This window comes from Haemaphysalis longicornis, unplaced genomic scaffold (genome assembly GCF_048455015.1).
Source record: "Haemaphysalis longicornis isolate Haplotype H1 unplaced genomic scaffold, Haemaphysalis longicornis Haplotype H1 scaffold_4, whole genome shotgun sequence".
In the NCBI taxonomy this organism is placed as follows: Eukaryota; Metazoa; Arthropoda; class Arachnida; order Ixodida; family Ixodidae; genus Haemaphysalis; species Haemaphysalis longicornis.
In genome coordinates, this window is record NW_027526361.1 from 94,439,828 (window position 1) to 94,459,615 (window position 19,788).

The 19,788-nt window shown below is 50.1% G+C and overlaps 1 protein-coding gene across 6 annotated transcripts in view; it reads right to left on the bottom strand.

The window, feature by feature from the left end:
* Positions 1–19,788, bottom strand: part of Pnt (ETS transcription factor pointed) — a 333,486-nt gene that overhangs the window by 74,398 nt on the left and 239,300 nt on the right. The window contains exon 1 of one of the 6 annotated variants that reach the window (XM_077707318.1): positions 10,883–11,186. The exons of the other annotated variants lie outside the window; for them this stretch is intronic. The gene's annotated coding sequence lies outside the window, so the exon portion shown is untranslated. Of the gene's footprint in view, positions 1–10,882; positions 11,187–19,788 lie in introns of those variants that run through there. 6 annotated transcript variants of the gene reach the window in all.

Genomic DNA, 19,788 nt, shown 5'->3' on the forward strand with positions numbered 1-19,788 from the left:
TCCACGGGTGACGCAAGGGGGCCGATTATACGAGATTCGGTTTCCGCGCCAGGACTGCAGTCGGCCACGAGCAATTTAGCGCCGCGTACGCCACCGGCACTCATAATTGGCCGGCAGCATATCGCGTCGCTTGCGCGGAGCGAGAAGAGGTATCGTGGTTAAAAACCGCTCCATTACTGTCCCCCCGCGGTGCACGCTACGTGTGTACAAGGCGACACACCAGCTCATCGTCTCTGCATTTTCCTGAACCACTACGGGGGGCTAAGCACGCGTAGCATGGCGAGCGGTTGCGCGACCCTCGTGTCCGTCGCGGGTTTGTTTGCAGGAGGCCCTTATACGTGGAACCTGACGACATCGGTGAAGCAACGATCTCCGCTTAAAAATAACTTGTTAGATGAAGGCTGGCCGTCGCGTTACGAACGCATTACGCGCGTGTGACGTCTGTGCATGCGGAGCCGTTCGCTCCAATCTCCCAAGCAGAGTGCAATGTTTATTTAGCCCGCTGTGTTTTTAAAGAACATTTGATGTTTATATTATTCATTTCACAATCATAGTTTTCGTTAACAAGCGCAACAAACATAAAAGCTAGTCCGACTGAGCACGTCGATGACTTGGAAGAGCAGCAATTGCGGAAGCGGGGTAAAACTTCCTCTTTCTTTTCAGGTGGTAGCAAGAAAGCGCGCGAAGTTTGAAAATATATATATGGCTTCATATTGCAACACAACCCAGCAAGTATGCAACCCCAGGAACAGCTTAACTAGCCCAGTTTTTGTTCAGCATTGATTGGCCTTCAAGACGAGCCGATTTGCGTTTAGAGTGCTTTACTGCTATGGAAAGTGGAAAAGAAGTGGACTGTCTCATCACCCGTGCTGCAGCGGTAGTTATTTTGGTACCTGCTTCACAACAATACAGCGAACACTACCCAGCGAAGCCCTGCAATAGCCTCCTAATTCTGAGCCCAATTAATAACTGTCGCCTCAAAGTCACACTTTCAAGATGAGAATGCTGCAACTCATACACACGAAGTCATTAAGACGGTGTATACAGTGTACGCAACTATTAAGTTGTTCAAAATGTGTGCATCAAGGTGCGCCATCCTAGACGCCCCCGAAGCACTGCGCATTTGTTCAGTATTACCCAACCGCTACGTTCTAAACGAACAGCGCTTTTTTTTTTTCTCTCTCCTTCGAGTAAGTTTTCACATTTTTGTTTCCTACTCAACACACACAATAGACCCAACGAACTTGATCTGTAAACCATTTATCACAGGCGCCTACCGGGACCCGACACACAGCACTGCGACGCAAAAATTGAAGCACTTTGTCCATTCGCTCATCAACACCCTGGCGCACACATACCGAGCGACCGACGGCGGCGAGATTCATGCTTCGCTTTGGTGTACAGCGCCCCTCTCACCTGCCGCAATTTGCAGCTCACGCGCGTATAGTGTTCCGCAGATTGCTCGGTCACGAAGTGCCTCGCTGTGCGAGGACCTCAGGTGAGATGTTTTCGCTGCCTTCTGCTGCTGCTGCTGATGCCTCACTAACCTTCAACGTTCAGGGCCTCTAAGTTATTTCTAATGATTAACGCGGGCGCCGCCTTTGATCATGCGGCAAGATGGGCGGTAGACGAAGGGCGAGGAGGCCGAACTCCGGGTGTTTTCCTCGAAATCAAGCCTGCGGGGACGACTTTCTCTGCAGAACGCCAGGTCACACCCCCGAAAATTGGCGGTTTAAACGACGCCAGCGCGCGACCGCACTGGCTTAGAGATCCCCAGTGCTCCCAAATTACAACAATGCTAGAATAAAAATAATTATAATGAACCTCCGTTATAACGAAGTCTTCGAAACAGGGCTTTGTCTTCGCTGTAAGCGCTATTCTGTTCGGTGCACTGTAGGGGCAGCCATGACACACGTCGTAAAAAGCGGGAATCTGGAAAAATGTATTTCGTTATAACGAGGTTTTACGGTATATGCGGGGTTTCTCGCCTTTCATGCCTCCGACTGTATTGAAGTCGCTCCAGCGCCATTAAATGTAATTAAATCAACGAATCGACGTTTCCTTCCTTTATGCGCAGACAAGGAAGATATTAGAAAAGGTATACCTTTAGGCCATTACATCCCGTACAGATAACTAAACTACACCGTTTCCTTCATTTTTAGAGCAAAACTGCAGTCCTCGTATAATAGCTGCGCCAGAAATTTGCTCCAGAAAGTTAAGAAAACCACCGTCAACTTACGCGGCAGGACTTCAATCTTCATCTTCGTCGAGTGTAGTCGCGGTACGTATTTTTCCACCAACATCTCTGCTTCATATAAAACAGATGTTCTGACTGCGCATATCGTAATAAAGTGCTGTAAAACCATCGCGAAAACATCATTCTTGCATTGCGTAATGTGAAAACGTGCATACGACAGAAATCAGCAGCCGTTCCCATTTAGTCATGTGCAAAACAAGTCCACGCGGTAATATCTTTCATCTGACAATGATAAAAACTGCGGAAGTGCCTGAAAATATTCCTTGTATACGTCCTGTATACAGAGGTAACGTAAAGGTAAGTTCGACACGTGTTTTGCCAGATAACAGACTAGCTAAGTGTGCTGGGGGGGATTCGGTCGGGATGGGATGGTGTGCATATTGGTTAGGCGAGTCGCTTGCAGCTGTTCCGTCAGCAAGCCTTGTGAAATAACCGAAAAAGAGAGATACGGCACATGGTGACTTCTCGCTCGTTGTCGAAAGCCATGGGCAATGGAGATAGGACGGAGCAAGTGGTGCATGAAACTACCGACAACGAATTTGTGTCGAATCAGAAGTCCGTGCACCCGCTTATTGAACACCGTGAGAATGAATGCGAAATTTGCAGAGCTTGGTGTCCGGAATATAAAAAACGTGACCCCCAGGACGTACGCTCGTGACGGAGCGATGGACAGACCAGAAGCGTCTCAAAGGGGACGTTTTAGGCCTTGTAGTCTGGGTGGCGAAGCCTCAATGCAGCCTACATAAAGAAAAATACCCTGCTGTACCGCGCAGTGAAGGAAGCCAACGAACCCTTAGATGTTGAATCAATCTGTATTCTATAATACTCATCGCAACTAAGGATCGGGCGCAGTCTTTCATGCCCACGTAGATACGAGTGCACCGATGACAGAGTTCTACACATACCCTAGTGCTACCCCAGTGCTACACGTACCATAGGCACTGACGTTGAAACTACCACTTGCTAAAAAAAAAAAAGACTAACGGGCACCGTGACCTGTTGGCGACTGTAGCATAATCAGAACTACCAGTGCCATTTTTAGCAACGCCTGGAGGCCTGTCACCGCTGCGAGAAAAAGCGTGTCGCTGGCACAAAGACTCCCCAGGTGGATTAAAACAACCATCGCGTTTACTCTGCCATCACTTTACGTTCGGTGTAACTACAAGAAGGTCGGTAAAGCCGAGGGAAAGAGTGAGCAGGTAATGCGGCTGTTACTCGCTAAAAGCAAGTACGCAAAGTCTGTTTCCAAGAGAATCTCGAAGCGAAACGAAGAGCCAAGGTCGTAAGTGAAATCGTCCGTTGAGGCGACGCGCGTGTATCGTGGCACACTGCCTACACGACGTCAACAACAGGCCCAGTAAGCAAAATTAAAACGTCGAGTCGAGAAAGAAGCGCTGCACGCAGTGGCTTGAGGCAAGTGTCACGCATCGCTGGATGTCTCAACGGTCGAGTCGATGGGGCAGCGTGAACCTTAATGAACTCGCGAACCGTTGGGCGACCCCACCAGGATCTCTCTCTCTCTCTCTCTCTCTCTCTCTCTCTCTCTCTCTCTCTCTCTCTCTCTCTCTCTCTCTCTCTCTCTCTCTCTCTCTCTCTCTCTCTCTCTCTCTCTCTCTCTCTCTCTCTCTCTCTCTCTCTCTCTCTCTCTCTCTCTCTCTCTCTCTCTCTCTCTCTCTCTCTCTCTGTTTCGCGCACCTTCCTTCCTTCCACGGCTGCCGTGGAAGCAATCGTTGTTTCTTCTTGACGCCTGCCTTGCCTTCGTCCTCAAACAAACAGTCGTTGTTGCGGAACCCATTCGTTGTTCTCAACCTAGCTTAAAACAAAGTCGCAGCTAAGACGAACTCGTTCGTTCTCAATAAGTGAACAATTTCGGTTACTCTGCTCCGTAAAAGACTGGGTAGCATGCTTAAAAAAATGAAAGGCGGGAGGCGGGTTAAGGGAGAAATAAACACGGGAGCTACATAACAATGAGGTGGCAGGTAGGGAAATGAATGCTAGCGAGAAGGGGGTGCAAGACGGGGGAACCACAACGGGTTGCCAGCGCTCCCCTTTCCGTTGCAACGGCCTTGAACCACTTCCTTCCCGTAAGCAGGAAGCTTATAAGTCGGCCACTAGAACACACGGGAGAAAGAAAAAAATCTGGCGGGGCGGAGGGGATCGCTGGCGTGAGAGACAAAGCTCGAAGAAATGAAAGGGGAGAAGGAGGAGGGGAAATAGGATGCGCAAGCAAACAAATTCGTGTGAGGGGAAGGAATAAGCCGGGGAGCAACAAAACGATCGCGCGTTTCTATCGCCAACACAAAAGCGACGCATGCGCGTTGACGACACCGCTTAAAGTTGTGTTCGTAGAGAACCGTAAGGAAAGGCAGGGTGGGGGACGAGGAAAGGGGGGGGGGGGGGGTCCCTTTAGTTTAGTGTTACCCCTTCCACATACTTCCACACGCTACTATGTACCGCTCACCAAGTACGAAGAAAGGAAGCGCCATAAGGAAGACCCGTTACCTCGGGTGTTTCTTCCTCCTCCCCCCTTTTTTTCCCTTCACCAGCTGCCCAAGGCGGCCACTCTTCAGCAGACAACACAAACAAGGCCTACTACTCCACCTGCCTCTCACAGTGACGTAACGAAGCCGACAGTGGGCCTTTCTCTCGCCCACAGCGAAGACGGGGATCACCCCCGACTTTCGCAACCTCCATTCTTTTTTTATTCCACTTTCATCAGACTCGCCCTATTCGCCTCGCCACCGGAAGACGGGACAATAAGGGAAAAAGGCAAGGGGGGGCTTACGCGAGCGACGTCATAACAGGACAGCTTATCCGCGTCACGAGACTTCATTCATCTTTCTCGTCCCCCGAACGGTTCCGGTGCATGCACGAAACAGTTTTACCCTCATTGCGATTTTTACTTTCCCTCGATATCCGAGACGCGCTTATTTTTTCTTTTCTGTTTCTTGGCTTTGAGCATCACACGCGTTAAATTAAGGACCAGCGTTGCAAATTTTTATCGCTTCCTTTTACCCTTCTGCACCCATATAATCTACTTTGTCTTCAGTAAACAATATTTGTTCCCTAATAAGAGTTAGAACTATACCATACCCGGATAATGCGGTGCGGTCTTCAACCCCTGCGTCAACCCCTGCGATCAGTGTCGACCAATTTGCCCAATTCCGCCGTCACTGAAGAAATTTAACGTATTTATTTCCCCGGTTCGCTCGCACTGTTAACTGCTCCCGTATTGTTCCTGGCGCACCCTTAACACTATCGTGTTGTTATCCGCGTACGCACAATAATAGCGGCGTCTCGCATTTGCTATGACTAACCCCGCATATATATGGCCAACTGTCACTAACATTTTTGTTCAGTGTTGGCAGCTTACACATTCGCCCCCTATTACAAAACTTCACGGAAAGTTGGTCTATTATTTGCGGAGCAAAACTACAAATTGGACATCGACCGGCAAGATGGCAATGGAAACGGTCCTCCCGAGCCACTGGATATACTCGACCAAGGCATGGGACAATCATCCCGATAAGGAAATAATAATTCTTTGCAGGCTAGGGGGGCCAGCCAGATCCTTCCCATGCCCGTAGTCCCCGATGTAGTTTAAAGTAAGTAAATGAAAAGGAGAGGACAAGACTGACCGAGAGGGTTAGAGTTGTGAGCTGGATCAGTGAACGCATTAGCGGAAGCTTCGGGAAAAGTGCGGAGTGATAACTTTTGAGGTCCATTAGGTACAGGACGGAATTCAGAACTGCATCAGAGACGGAGGCGCCTACGAAGGCGCAGATAAAGCACTGTTTAAAACCGACCCATGATTTTCGAAAATAAAGCAGCCCATATGTTGAAACCGCATTTCACGAAACCATCGTTTCACGACTTTTTTTTCCAATTTGAGGAACAGAAAAATAAATCCCAGACAGTGAGGCATTGGTGTTGCGTTCGTTGCCGGTGTTTACGAAATAGTTTTATGGTCTTTCGCGAGTCGCCTCTGCCCAGCCGTTCTTTCGCGTGTATATATCGTGGTGGTCGTATGTAGTCTGGCATATACACGCTGCAGTTCCTTCCGCGCTCGCCTTAACACAATTCTACGCGGTCGCGAGGCGGCTGTAATAGCAGCAGACCTCCAATTTCCTCTCCTCGTTACAGCGTAAATCGCTCCGCGTGGGCGCATGCGTGCAGCCATGACTGAATAGCGGCGGAGAGAGCCCTAGGGAGTGGTGAGTCAAAAATAGAAGAAGAAGAAAACAAAAAGTCCCAGGAACGGAGAAAAAGAAAAATCCCGCCGCAAACTGAGTCAATTGGTGGCAGAAAGAAAGCGAAAAGGGAACGACAGCCGACGACAAGGCATTGTATGCGCGCACAACCTTCCTCGGCTACCGGCACGTATATTCGCCCGAGTCCCGCTGCCTCCAGCGTATTTTCCCCCAATTAATTTTGCCTCTTCTGCGAGTGGAGTGAACGGTTAGAGCTGGCCCACGTTAATTGCGTTTTCTTTTCCTTGTCACTCAGTTCATTGCGAGCAAAGCGACAAGAAAATGAAAGTGCACGTGTACGATATAAGAGGACTTCGATACATGCAATCGCGGAATTAATGCAGCTTATGTTGCACACTTTGCAGTTTTTTTTTTAACAACCTTGGCATATGTGCCACATAGAATTCCTCGGAGAAAAGCGTGTTATCAATAAATAAGGAAAGCCTCATGCAGCATTATTGAACGAAAATAACTGTCGAAGCGCGCACGAAGCCCGAAGGCCAGGCTCGGGAATCAATCCAGGTTGACCAAAAATACAAGCTACGAAGAGTGACTTTTATAAGAGACTAACAAGATTTAATACCCGTGGAAAATTTTGCGAACTTCATTACGAAAGGAAAGCCCGCATTGATTAGATTGGCGCTGGTTCCATCTTGATGCGCTGCAGTAACCGTAACCCATGCAGTCCGCATTTAAATGCCTATCTCAGAAAGAGCATGTGCTGTGGACCTGTGGAGCTGCATCAAATCCGACTGTGGCATGCTTTCGCGAAACCGGCCTCCACCCTGGCTGCCCGCTTTCCAGACCTGCAGCGCTGGGTTCATGAGCATTTCGTAGACAACTCTTGGACTCAACTCCTCAACACCAACTCAACTTGTTCGTATACCTGTGAACTCTTGTATCGTTACGCCACGAAGCAAACTTTTGAATTAAGAGAGTCGTGCCCCATTTCGAGCCACTTGCGTAATCTCTATACGTGTCTCCTGCTTTTCTGTATTTTACCTTCACGATCATCCTCACTTTTCGTGGATAGACGAAACGTCCGCCGGCCCACCGTGGTCGTTCGTTTTTCGTGGCGTTAGCACAGAAAGAAATGAAGGCATGCCTCGTGACGCAACCTGGAATATCCGGAACGACATGAGCAGGCACCGTTCCAAATATTTTTACCGCAGGAAGCTGTTGGCAGCGAAACCTTAAACTTCGGCAGGGAAAAGTAAGTAGCGCTTTTCTGGCAACTAATGGCCGACCGTTAACGGGACACGCGTTCCGTAACAACGATTTCTGGCCGGACACCCGTGTCTTGCGGAGCAGGTCGCCGTTAGGTAATATGCGAGGAACATTTGTTACTTGCGGGAGAGCGCGACCGGCTTTAGTTTAAACAGCTGTCACAAAGCATTTGCCGAGGCCGAATCGCTGGCATGGAAAAGACGGTAAGCATGTTTTCCAGCCACAGGACACCGAGAAGAAAAAAATCTTCAGAACGTCTTCCCTTTCCTCTTTCTTGTGCATGTGCCTTCGATGCACTCTTATTTCTCCTCGAGCTATTCTCGCTTGGCCGTTTTTGCCCGATGTAGCTCCCTCTATTTTCATGTATTGCTACCAAATGTATGATGTCTGCATTATTTGTATTCACATTGTTCTTGCCCACCCCTATGCGAGGCAATTTACGCCTGTCGCTTAACTTTCTTTTTTTCTTTTTTCCCCATTACTCAATAAATACCTACTTCCTTATGCAAATACGGCTAGTTCTACGTTTTTCTTTTCTTTTTTTTTTTTTTTTTTTTTGTAAAGACTCAACAAGCTCAAGCCTCACGCCACTATGTTTCAGAAGGTAAGCAGCAGTTTCGAACTACCGAGTTGCCCAGTTGAATACAGACCTCAACGAGCACGCAATGTATATTGTCTATACTAGTGCAACCGCGTAGTACCTGGACAAGCATTCAGTCTAGCTCAAGAGCGAAAACTCCATTTCTGTGAGGTCAGTGGTACGTCCATAGGACATTTCTCGCGCTTCCCACTTCGAAGGCTCAAACAAAGTGAGAAAAAAGTGCTCGTTGGGCACGCAGGTGATCCCGGAGCGGAGTCGTGCGGAAGCGGATCTCCAGAAGCCGCCGTCGCGCACCGGCCACCATCAGACCACGCGGCGCGGCCGGTGGCGAATTGGCCCCGGGGTCGTGCGTATAGTACTACGGCGCTGCGTGCATGCAACGGGTAACAGTGGACGACGGCAGTGGGGCGCGAAAGCCACAGCCTCTCCCCCTCAGCCCTCCATCCGAGCGCCTGTTTCCGAGCGCCGTGGGAAAGTCGGACAGCTGGTCGAGAACCTTCCGCGGGTCCCGCAAAGCCCCCGAGCTCGCTCTCGCGCCGTCGACGAAGACGACGAAAAAGAGGGAAAAACGCAGGAAAAGACGGCGGCCAGGGGTTGTTGCTCCTAGCTGCTCCCCTCAGGGACCAGCCTTGAGTCTCCTGCTGTTCCCTCCGCTCCGACCCCCTCCGTCTTCCTCGTCCACGCACCCCCGCACATACGGAGCTCCTTTTCCTCGTTTTCTTATTCTTTTTTTCATTCTTTTTGTGCCCCGCTTCTTCCTTTCTTTTCTTTCGTGTTTCGTTTACGCGGTTCTGCGCCGTCAGTGCAGGCACAGGGCGGGACTTTCTGAACCAGGTGAATACCGATGCATCGTACAATCACCCCCCAACAACCCCTCCCCGCTTCTTCCCGGCCTTCGCGTGCCACCACCCCCCTTTTCCGATATTCCCCCTTTATCATTTAAAACTTCTTTTTGTGCGCGATTCTGTAGACGGGCACGCGTTTCTCGCTCGCTTCCACAGTGCTGGTCGCAGGTTTCTTTCCGCGCGCCACCGGTCGCCGTAAAAGAAAACCTGGCGCACGCAGGTTTTCTCAAAGTCACACAGGGGAAGGTAACCTTTTACTCCCGCGTCACCGTCCATGCTTGGAATGAATGAAAAATAAATAACAACACACAGTGCAACGTTTGACGCTGTAAGCACGCGAACAGTGAGAAAGAGACGGCGAGAGACGAAAGAAGGACGGGGCCTGGGACACGCCGACTGACCCCTCCGTCCCGTGGGGTTCACACGGAGGTCATCCCAACGGTCGTCTGTAGGACAGAGGGAATAAAGGCTTCACCTCTCAAGACCTTCAAAGTGAAGTCGAAAGGTTGAAATAAAGAAACGAAGGAAACGAAAGAAACGAAAAAGAAAAGGAAAGAAACAAAAAAAAAAACAAAGAAACGAAGAAACAATAATAACAACGACAAGCGTGAAATCTGATTATAGCCGCCCGGAGGTCGCCACACAGACCGTTGGAGTCACATCACCAACCCGGAGGTAAAGCCGAGTGTAGAACGGACCATCCAATCACCGAATGTGCTCGCTCCCCTTTCGTTGCTACGTTGTGGTCAAGCCATTTGTTATTCGACACTCTTCGTAACAACCGCTTAGAAGCGGATTAGAAGCGCCAAGACGCGCCACTATCTTCATGCTTTCGACGTTCACCAACAGCTTCCTCGTTATCTCAGCGGCGATACCGATTCACGCTGGTACACCCACAGACAAGCCGAAAAAAAGTAATGATGCAGTTAGCAAGGAGTCTTTGACCTTGTCGCCATTGCCGCGTACTTGTCGAACCGTTGTCGGAACAGGACGTGTGTTCTGGCGTCCCGTAGGGTGGATGGCAGCACCTGCGCTGTTTAGACGCGCTTCGCTGCCAGAGGGGGGGAGGGAGCGGAGCCCGCGGCCAGGCCGAACAGGTGGTCAAGACCTCCAAAGCAGAGATTCGAGAACTGTCCGCAAACTGGCACGCCTCGGAGGCCGGCAGCCGCTTCTTATCGACGTTTCGGATCGCTCTCGCGTGTGTGTTCCCAGAATTCAAGGCCCCCCACCGATGCCGGCGACGAGATTGCATTGTTGTAGTTGGCCCAAAACGCATCTTCTCTCGTGGTTGCGCCCTCCGAATAGCAACACGTTTCTGGCAATATTGCGAGCTTGCGGATATATATCCGCCTCCACATCTGCCCGAATTCGAGGCATATGGTCACTGCCCTCCGCAGCCCAAACAGAAATAGATGCAATTTCCGCGGACGTGTAACGATAAAAACTTTCCAGAGCAACCGCTTCCGGCCTGTTTCCGTGTAACGTGGTCCCTCTTGAATGAATCGCAATATATTAACTACTAAACACTCTATCGGAGAAAATGCCACAGGTTCCGTGCACTTGGCCGCGTAACGGGTTATATTACCACTGGAGCATATTGCCAACGCTTCTTCCGTAAGTATTATTTGCGGCGATACTTACGCCAGGGTGGCTTCGAAAAGCAATATTTTGACCGGCAGAACTAGCTAAACATTTTGCTTACCTGGGAATCTTTTCTGGTCCAAGAGTGATGTCCGAGTCAACAGCCTAAGTCTTCATCAATCGCAAGTTGTCCAGTACCACAGGGATGATTAGACGCTGTTTGAATCCTACGGAAAACTTGTATCATAATGTACAGAGAGCGGCGTGGGACAGTACATTCAGCTGTAGCGTTGACTTCGAAGCTATGCCAGAATAAACTAATAAAAAAAATAGAAGCGGTGATAGGTCAGGAACTTAAGGCGCAACGTTCACACATCTGACAGCCAAGTGCGGCCACTGTGAGCATTTCTCGGCTGATGTTCCCGACAATGAGAAATAGCAAGATGGTCGCCTACGTATGAAAACTTGGCCAGGCTGGGGGCGGAGCCTTTGCCAGCCACGACGCGTTCGAAACGGGTGTACAGTAGAGAGAAAAACAAAAGCGGAAACACACCCTGCTCTCGGTGCGCTACTTGGGGGGCTCGCGAGGCTGTCGTTCAACGGCAACGCCTTCCGCTTGCAAGCAAGAAGCGGCGGTAGCCAATAGCAGCGCTTTACGCCAGATATTGCTTGAGAACAGGGCGACAAAGCTAACTCCTGTTCGGGGGAGAAAAATACTACGAGCAGAAAAGCGCAGAGTTTAGATAAAGAATGCCTGTGGCATAGGTGGCCTTATAATGAAAGCAAAGTATTAACGAGCCCTGTATACAAGATGAAGCACCAAGCTTCACAATGTCTGTTTAAGCATGGCGTAACTATTTTGTGACGATGATATCAAGCTTCCGTCGTCGGGGAAGTTGGATGCGGTATGATTTGATTGATTGATTGATTGATTGATTGTAGGGTTTTACGCGCCAACGCAACGCAGGCGATGAGGCGCGCCGTAGTGGAGGGTTCCGGATTAAATTTGACCACCAGGGGATCTTTAACGTGCGCCAAAATCTCGTACACACGGGCGTTTTTGCTTTTCGATCTTCTGACGTCCTTTGGCATTGTACTACGAATTAAAAAAGTAGTAGCACCACGGACTGTGTCACGTGGACGCACGAACAAATATATCCAAATAATTCGATGAAGCTTCAGAAGCGTAGTCCGATGCGCGAGTAACACTATTCTAAAATTGTGTAGCAGTCCAATACTAACTTATCATTACTGTATCTATGAGAATTCAAGGGAGCTGCTATAAGTTGGTAAATAATTCTTCTCGACCTGCCAAGGGCGGTGGGCATGCAGTGGCTCAGGCACTGTACTATACTGTATACGCGGAACGTCGGGCGCTCAAATTTAGGCCATGGAGGTAGTATTGATCAAGGAAGCGAAATACGAAGCTATTGGAACATACGCGATCTTCAGAGCCGTGCAAGACATTCGGTGTTGGGAAGGGAAGACATTCGGTGTTCTAAATTAAACCGTTCACCCCCACCACAGCATGTCCCGATAGGTATAGCTAGGATTCACAGCGCTCTACCGGCACATATTGGCTCCCCATAAAACCTTGGAAAGCCCGAATACGTGCGCGATAGCTGGCCCAAGCTGCGCAAGCGTGATAAGGGACGACTCGCACCCACCCGTCGCGGGCTGCACACGTGGTAGCAATGCCCACCGCGAAGGCAGCCCGTATAGGGCGACTGCTACGGCCGCAGCGGAAGCAGCGGGCGCCGATCTCGCTCGGCTTCTGGAAGGCGCGCTGTGGCAGGCCGCGTTATCGGCCGCGCGCAGCGGATTCCGCGACGGGAAAAGGAAGTCGCGCCCAAAGACCCTGCCCATCCCTGATGTCACACGCGCACAGCCATCGACGACGAACAGGCGACATCGAACGGAGGAGGAGGAGGAGAAGCGAATCCACGGCAGAGGCGACGAAGGCTTCGACACCCCGGCCGTATCAGCGACCAGGAGTCGAAACCGCTACTTCGGCGAAACCGAAGACGTATCTGTCAGCGGCCAGGCGGCAAACAGCGAGGAGGAGAAAAGGCGAAAGCGTTCTTTGTGCTCCCCGAGTCGAGACAGAAGGTCGGCAGACCTTTCGTTCCGCTTTCCGATGGCGAAGAGACGCGGCGCCTACGTGATCGTCGGCGGGAACGTCTTTGTCACGCACTGTGGGTCACTACGGTCCGCCGCGTCGCCGCACGCCCTCACTCGCGTTTGACTGGCTGTCGTCTCCCCCCCCCCGCGGACAGCCACATCATCACTTTCGTTTGCCTTTTCAACTTTTCAACGAAGCCGGGAGCTAATCTCGGCAACAGTTTGCGCTGTTCCATCCCATATCGCCGCGAGTCAAGATTATTTAACAGAAATATCCCTGACATATCCCCTCACCTAGTTTTCCCGTAGCTAACCAACGATGAGTGCGATTCGAAGTCTCCCCGCGCCTTGCAACAAGAACAACAAAATGGATAGGGCGTGATTACGCTTTGGACGCAGCAGCATGGGCCCGACGTATATTCCAAGGTAGAAGAACCTTATCGCCGTCTCCGGTCTCCAGGAGTTTGCTGGCTGGCCATTCACCGAGCCCCCGAGCACTATCCTCGTATGGAATTTGGGTAGGAGGCAGGGGGAGGGGGACTTTAGTCGCTAATATACGCTGTAGATGCAAAAAAAAAAAATGCGCAGCCATCATTTCCACTCATACCACTGTGAATTTGGAGCTTCCCTTCCCAACACCGAATAACAGGGCACCGGGACGATGGCGGAATGTAGCTTTCTTTACTTGCACTCCACGGAAAACGCTCGTGTCAGGATACCCCCCAAAAGACATGACTCATTGTCGTCAAGTTAAGCAGTAACGTCATTCCCTACAAGGAATCCTGCTTTAGAAGCAAGCCTGTGCTATCGCACCACCCGAGCCTCCGGGAATATCCATGGCTCAAACGACTTTTCACCGCCGCCGATACGCACGTCCCGCAGACGACGTCGCCAAGAACAAAGAACTGACCGCGGCTCCTTGGCGATGTGGACACACGCCGCAGCGGCGGCGGCAACGAGAGAAAGGAAGAGCCTAGCCTGCCCGTCAAACTTGACCTTGACCCACGCCAAGAGGCCCTCCTTTTGCCGCTGAGAATCTTTGGCTTTTCAAAGGGGCCCGCCGCCGCCGCCTTGTCAGCCGACGGCAAGTGCGGCAGTCTGCGGAGTCCGTTTCTGGTTAAACGAACCAGGAACGTGGTGCGCGCGATTAGTGAAAACGAGCTCCTTTCAGGCGGCGTCGCTTCTGGAACCAGCTTCTTCGCGGGGTCACTCGGCCGCCTCGAGTTTGTCCTCCGATGTCAACGACTATAGTTCTCCAATACCGAGAACGGACCTCGCCACATTCGAAGCAGCTTTTGCTGACAGCCTGAACTCGTTTCCGGAGGTCACTGTGTCAGCAGTGGAAACTGTGGCAGGAACAGGGGAGGTACCTAGTACCACATGATTCGGCTGGACAGTATAGCAAATTGCTTGGCGCAAAAATCGGAAACTTCGTTTCGCTAAAAATTTGTGCGTGGTCAGCGCATGCGCAGTGCGCCCGGCACACGCACACACACAGACCACATGGCGCTTATGTTGAACAAGAATTCCTTCCTGACGCCGAGCCGAGGTTTCGAACCCAGTTCACGCCGGCAGGGATCTTCATGGATTTAGATCGTTACTGGGGACATAACAAAATACACCTTTGTTCTGTTTGAAGGAACTGAACTTTGGTAAATCTCTCAGTCCATTTCAGCCCCGCAAGACGTCTTTCTAATTAAAAAAAAAAAAACGAGCAATATCCAGATACTTCCCAAGTTCGCCTCATATGACATCAGGAGTGACGCAATAGAGGGAATCATATAACAGTTATCAGTGTGTTGACTGCTCGCTGGAATTCAATTAATACGATAAAACTGAAGTAGAGGCCCTATTATGATCTCCTAGTCATGTTTCTATGCAGTGGGTTCCACTGTGGGTCGTCGATCGCGCAAACATGATTTTGTGACGTCATAAAGATGTCACCAGAAAATGACTGGGGAGTCGCCACTGTCTGATGTTTTTTGTTTTCCCCTACGTTACTTGTTCGAGTTTGCGATCAAATCGGAAATATTGTAACCGGGACAAAGAGGTCTTTTTACTGTACCAAACTTGTCTTTTATATTAGGGCCCATTTATGCCCATTTGCGCTGTTACATGCGGCACGTAAGGCCTTGAACGTGGTTTCAACGCTACGGACTCCAATTCTTCATCGCGCGAGCTGCTGGGATCGGACGTTCACCTCTTGATTATTTATCATAGTTCTCAAGTCGTGAAGCGCTCTTTGTAAGCGAATGCGGCGCCGTAAGTGTCGTATCTGCGGACTACAAGTACCACAGGTTGAGGCAAAATAGCTGCTGGAAAGCGCCCACATTTTCAATTGGCGAAGATGCACACAACGGTAACCCATGCCCGTTTGACTGCCAAAGCACGAATTAATTGCTGGGCAAGTTCGTGACCACTACGCGACAGGATATTTAGAGCAAGAAAAAAAAAAGAGTGTATCGCGAGACAACACAAAACAAAAAGTAAACAGCTCTGCACTGCCACAGGCAAAGGTAAGGCGAGAAAAAGGTGAATATACATCTCTCCTCCGAAAAACTTCCGCCTATGCAATTACACAAAGCGTTCGCGCAAAATTATATGCAAAGAAGGTTGTGACGTTGAAAGAATCAGTACGGTGCTATCGAGCAACGCCTTCCAGCAGAGAAAACCATGACGAGTGTATACACGAAACACGCGTTGGGGCGAAAATGCAACCGATCACACATTCGAGGACGACGGCGTTGAGTGATGAGGCAGCCCCGCCAACGCGCTCAAGGCGCCAAGAACTCGGTGGAAAAAACTGCGCGAGATGAGAAGCGAGCAAGCACGCGCGAGTTCGCCTCCTTTTGTTGCGTCTACGCTCGGGCGATTTACAATTTGTCTGCCCTTGAAATTCGCTCCTGAGCGCACGCATACTTGTATACACGACGATATATTTCTCCCGCCTAGCTCCGCTTTTACCGCGGTTTTCTTTTACCCCGACGTCTTTTTTTTTTTTTTCCTTTTCTTTGCAGGCTCGCTTGTTACTCAACGAGGCCCTCGCTCTCCGTACGAGCTGTCTGTCGGACTCGCCAGAGAGCACAGACGGCTCCAAGGCCGTCGCTGCTCGAGTGTGGCGAACAGCGGCGCGAGGCGCACCGAGGTTTTGAAAACGGCCTGTCGACTGACGCTCTATTACTCCGCTGCTTCCACAAACGCCGTGCAGCAGCTGAAAAGCTGCAGCGGTGTAAGCCAATAGGGAGGGCGGCCGTAATGGAATCAGCCAATCGAAGCTCCTGATCCACCGACGACTGTGTTCGTCCGCACACGTCGTCTGCGCTAAGCCTAGAAGGGACTGGGCAACCGGTACACCTGGGACTACTTGCTTATGCGCAATGTTGTGTGCTCCTTTTCACACCTCGCACCTTCCACAGTGCTGCATAGAATTCAATGAAAAAAAAATATGTAGTGAGCAGCAGTTTCCCGTTATCCGGGGGATCATGACGTTCGCACTGCACCAGATGACGCAATAAGCCAGGGAAGGCGAAGGGAGAGACAGAGAAGTAGAGTTTTGTGAAAACAGTCTGCGTGAATAGATGCAGCACAGGTATGTGCACTGGCAAATTTATTAATGTCTCTTTCTCTCCCGCCCTCTCTCTCAATCGTCAAGCGTAACTGTAACGATGATACTCCACGCACAACTGCCGATTTTTACTCATGTAGCGACGCTTGCACTGCACAGCTGTTAGTTCGAAACTTGTCTGCTGCCCTATTCCAATGGCCTTCCCGATACCAGGTGCACAATCAAATGTCTGAACAGCGATAATATGATGACATAGCCTAGAGACAACAGTCTGAACGACTTACACGCTCCATAGGTTCCCGTTCAAGAGACCAATTCCGAAGCCTTCACTTCTCGTGATAACATTGTGAACGCGGTTAACAATCGAGGCAGTTCTCGTGGAGTTTTTTTTTTTTTTTTTTTTAGTAGGCAACGATTGCACTCCGCTTTTACATACACAACTATTTTGAGAAATTGAAAGCATCGCCCGAAACTTAATTTTGGTACTTCATAAGAAAGTGCAAGCAGTTCCAACCGCTGAATTAGAACCCGACACTCAAGTGTGAATTGCTGAAGTGCTGACAATGTGGATGGACATTGAATTCAGTTCAGAGAATAGGCAAAACAAACCCGAAAACATCACCAACAGACGTCATCAGCCTCAAAGTTTTTACGCCGCTTTGAAATTTAAAGGAGCCATGAAGACAAAATACAAGTTGGGTTTATTAGAAAGACTGCTTAGTCCCTATAACAATGATACCAATATCATCGCAATCCTCGAACAAATAACGGAGATATTAAAGAAATCGTGTGAAGCAGTCGCGACCCCCTAGCCAATTTCCCGCAACTTTTCTATGACGTCACGGAACCTTGTTTGCGCGATTGGCGGCCGCCTAACTGATCTGTCGCGACGACACATGAGTGGACGTCTGTAATGGGGCCTCTAGTTCAATTTGACCGTATCACTTGAATGCTAACGTGCAGTTAACGCACTGAAAATTATATTTTATTGTTGGCCCGTATGACGTCATTCTTGCTCATAACACGTCACTGTGGCGCAAAATTTGAAAGTTTTTAAATACTTCTTGCTTTTTTTGCGTTAAAAAAACGTCTTTTCTGGCTCTAATGGAGCTGAGTGAGATACTGAATCCTAGTTCTTTTGAATTAAACGAAGTTGTATTTTCTCTTCATGGCTCCTTTAAAGCCGAAATTCCGGTGGGTCAACATGCGGTAGAGAAAACTTGACGCAGAGGAAAGAACGCTAAATTAGCAAGTTTGAGGTAATAATGTACGCACCTGCGCCGGCAAGGCAACAAGTGTAACGGCAAGCATATTTTATCGTCGTTCTTTCCCCTCTATTTCAAAGCGCTGCAGAATTTCGCGCCCACCCGCGGTGGATTCGGCGAAGGTGCTTCTCGCAAAAGAAAGGAAGTCCACGAAACACAACACAGAAAACGAAAGCGCTGCGAGAAAATGCGAGGAGAAGCAGGGAGGGAGGAGCCGCCCTTTCCCCGCTCAACGTTTCGCGCTTTGTCTGCGAGGTGGCGACACTAGATTCAGAGCTACGACACAGGGTGGATTGAACGACACGTGCGCGCAAGGCTGCTCGTGATTACCAGGCCCGGCATGTCAACGTTCGCTCCACCTAACATTTTACCGAAGTGTTGAGCGGATACAGTGCGGCCGGTTCGGAATTGTTGGTTTTGTCTGTTTCAAAGTGTCTCCTTCGACTGATCTCGGGTTGCCCGAAGGCAGAGACGGCAGGGATGTGCCGGAACTATCCACGACTTGAACGTCTTTGATACTGACACAAATTCCGCTTCCGGAGAGGAACTACAAGTTAAAATGCAAATGTCTAGGTAGGAGTGCCAACGAAACATTCAGTAAGGATGTCGAAAGCGGACCAGCGAAATTTGCTGAGTGACCTCGGTGAATTTAAAAAAGAAAACTTGATATTTTTTTTTACGGGCGAAGCCCCTTGGAGGCTGGGGCTGTTGGGCGTCTCCTGTCGTCGTCGTAATCATCGTCTCATGTAGTCACGGTACTAAAACACCCGGGAACGCATTTACGCCTCGCGCTAGAACGTAACGCGTACTAAAAAACACCAGGGCACTCGTCTACGCACCGCGGTGGAGCGCTTCGTAACGGTACTAAAAAACACCGGGCCACTGGTTTACGCCTCGCGCTGGAGAGGTTTCTGCTTCAAAGACGAGAATTTTACAGAAAAGCTGTATACCTCTAACTCCCAACGGTTTCATCTCCGTTGGCAAAGACGTCAAGGCGCCAAGAGTACACTTACGCACAGCATGCTTCGCCCCTCCCCAGGTTTCACGTTAGTGGAGATGGTCCGGGATTTTTTTTGTACACAATGCGTGACAGAACATGCATTTCGCTGCCATCTTGCAGTTCGACGACTGATTACCACGCCGTCCTAACTAATTTTCCGTTGCACTTCGGCTCAGCGGTTTCAAGCCGGGGCGCGTGCTGCTGCCCAAAGGGCAGCCTATCCCCGCACAAATGCGGGCGACGATACAAGATAATGAGAGATGACTCACAGTGGGCTTGCTGTTATCGCGAAACGATGTGTGTGCCCTGGGGCCAGCTGCCTTATCAGTAAGCGTATCTGAAGGTCGGGTCCAACACAGGAGGTGCGCTGGCCGAACTAGTGTTTGCTCACAGGCTGCCTGACAGACCCGCAGTCTGTGCAACACCTGCGTCTGCCGGCGTTACCAAGCAAAAAGCAGCGCCTCGGATGCACTGCCCGTCTTGTGGATTATTTCGCAACAATTACCATAGCTTCTCACACAAAACAAACAAACTTACTGTAACTTAAATTGCTTAACTTCACTGCACGGGCACTTCTGAAGTTCGCTTCAAAAATTTCGCACTACAGTACAGTGAACATTTTTGTAAACTGCCAGAGCATTCGCTATTCATCATACCTGTATTCTCTTCTAAGTAACGCTAAATATAAAGTGACGTAATACGCCAACCGTGCCAATATCGAAGCATTCGTAACTGACCTACTTATGAAACGAGGATCAAACGCAATGCGAGCGGAACCACGCCAGCGTGGTCGAATTTCACTTTCCCAAGAACCAACGAGTCAAGCTTTTACTTGTGCTATCAATCAACGAATAGTAGTGGAGAGTACTGGCAAGAACTACGTGATGAAAATCCAGGAGGCTGTACTAACGCGCGCCCTGCGTGCGAGTTCACCTCAGTGTCCTCGCGCGGGCAGCGCGGGCCCTTCAAATACGCGTTTTGAAATTAGCGCCTCCCAACCGCCGCCACCCAGACCCGGTTGCGCCTCCCCTCGCTCCACTCAAAGCGACCCGACTGCTAACGCCATCTATCCGACG